This window comes from Prionailurus viverrinus, unplaced genomic scaffold (genome assembly GCF_022837055.1).
Source record: "Prionailurus viverrinus isolate Anna unplaced genomic scaffold, UM_Priviv_1.0 scaffold_69, whole genome shotgun sequence".
Classification (NCBI taxonomy): Eukaryota; Metazoa; Chordata; class Mammalia; order Carnivora; family Felidae; genus Prionailurus; species Prionailurus viverrinus.
Window position 1 is genome coordinate 142,624 of NW_025927631.1, and position 2,691 is coordinate 145,314.

The following is a 2,691-nucleotide window of genomic DNA, read 5'->3' on the forward strand; positions in this document are numbered from 1 at the left end:
CGCGCCTAGGGTTCCAGAAGCGGCACAGTGTCCCTCGGCATGGTGCCTGGAACCTCACAATGTCATTCTGCAGGCCCGGCTGCAGTTGTCTGAGAGAATTCCTGAGGCCTACTGGACCAGTGTCCCATAGATTTGCGTGGCCAGGAAGCCAAAGACTGAACCTTCCCGGCCCTCTCCCCTGTGCCCTCAACTTAGCCCATTCGGGTGACCACTGCCCTGCTGTGGGCTCAGTACCTGGGGCCTCTTGGGTCCTAACCCAAACCCTACCCCTAACCGGAAACCTCAACCGAATCCTAACCCGATCTTGAAACCTATTCAAACAATTGACCCCCGCTGTCTCCTGGTCCCTTACTTCATTCCTCTAGGGAGATCACAAGACTGGAGTTGCTTTGGCCCTGGCAACGTCCTGGACCGAACCCTAAGCCTAGTTCAGACTCTCTCCCAATGGGGATGTAAGCAACAAACTATAAATCGTCTATGAGAAAAATTGAAGAAACCCAAAGAAATGGAAAACATTCCATACTCATATATTAGAAGAACAAACATTGTTAAGATGTCAATACTACCAAAGCAGTCGACACACTCAATGCAATCCCTATCAAAATAACACGAGCTTTCTCCACAGAGCTAGAACAAACAACCCTATAATGTGTAAGGATCCAGAAAAGATACCAAAAGCCAAAGTCATGTTGAAAAAGAAAACCAAGGTGGAAACATGACTATTTTGGATTTATGGTGTATTAGAAAGCTGCATTCATCAAGACAGTATGTACAGGCACAGAAACGGAGACAGACGTCAATGGAACAGAATATGGAACCCAGAAATATACCCTCAAACATAAGGTGAGTAATCTTTGTTAACACAGAAATAATATAGAATGGAATCAGAGTCTCTTCAGCAAATGGTACTCGGAATACTGGACAGTGAGAATGATGAACCTGGACACTGTCCTTAAACGACACACACACACACACACACACACACACACACACACACCTCAAAATGGATGAATTATCTAAATGTAAGTCAGGAACATTCAAAATCCTAGAGGAGATAACAGGCAATGTACCTCCTTGATCCTGGCCGCAGCAACTTCTCGCTTGTCATGTCTCCAGAAGCAAGAGCAATAAAAACCACAATGAACTATTGGGTCCTGAAGATAAAAAGCTTCTGCACAGCAGGGGACAAAATCAGCCAAACTAAAAGGCAACTGAATGAAATGGGAGAAGATATTTGCAGGTGACATATCAGATTAAGGGTTAGTATCCAAAATCTATAAAAAAAGTGATCACACTCAACACCCAGAAACCAAATAATCCCGTGAAGAAATGGGCAAAAGACATGAAGAGACACTTTAAGAAAGATGACATCCGGATTGGTCACACATGAAAAGATGCTCAATCTCACTGGTCATCACTGAAATACAAATGAAACCCACAATGAGATATCCCCTCACACCTATCAGAATGGCTAAAATTAACATCTCCGGAAACGACAGATGTTGGCAAGGATGCAGGGAAAGGGAACCCTTTTGCAATGCTGGTGCGAATGCAAAGTGCTGTAGCCATTCTGGACAATAGTATGGAGATTCGTCACAAACACAAAAAATAGAACTACACTAGGACCCAGCCATTGCACTACTACGTATTTATCCAAAAGATACACTAACGCTGACTCGAAGTGGCACGTGTACTCCAATATTTCTAGCAGCATTCTCAACAATAGCTAAGTTATGCAAAGAGCCCAAATGACCACTGACAGATGAATGGATAAAGAAGATATGGTATATTCATACAATGGACTATGACTCTGCGATCAAAAAGAATGAAATCTCGCTCTTTGCAACAACGGGGATGGAACCAGACTTTCTTAAGCTAAGCAAAATATGTCAGAGAACGACACACATCCTATGATTTCTCTCATCTGTCGAATTTAATGAAACTGATGAACATAGTGCGAGGAAAGCAAAAATAAGATACACACAGAGAGGGAGTCAAATGATAAGAGACTGTTAAATAGAGGGAAGAATCTCAGGGTTCCTGGAGGATTACTGAATAGGAGTATGGGCTAAATGGGTGATGGGCATTAGGGGTGGACCTTGGGATGAGTATTGGGTATATTTTGTACTTGATGGATCACTAAATTCTACTGCTGAAACTGTATTCCTCTATAAGGTAACTAACTTGGGCCTAAATTTTAAAAAGAAGAAATATTAAAAATAAGCAAAGAAATGTACCACCAGTCAAACGAAAAGAATATTTAAGTCGGGCTCTTGAGTGGAAAGGAAAGACTAAAAGTGTCACAGACATGAAAGGATCAGAGAAAACATCAAGAAACAATGAAAAAACAACTAGTAGAATGGGACTAAATGTATACTTATCAATAATCACTCTGAGTATAAATGGACTAAATGCTCCAATTCAAAGCCATTGGATAGGGCGTCAGAAAGGACAGAACAGACAAAGAAACAAGCAAACAAAAAACAATGTCTATCTAGATGCTGCCTACAAACCCTTATTCGGACTTAAGTCTCCTGCAGATTTGTTATTTTTAAAAATTTTTTTTAATGTTTATTTATTTTTGAGACAGAGAGAGACAGAGCATGAATGGGGGAGGGTCAGAGAGAGGGAGAACAGAATCTGAAACAGGCTCCAGGATCTGAGCTGTCAACACAGAGCCCGACGCGGGGC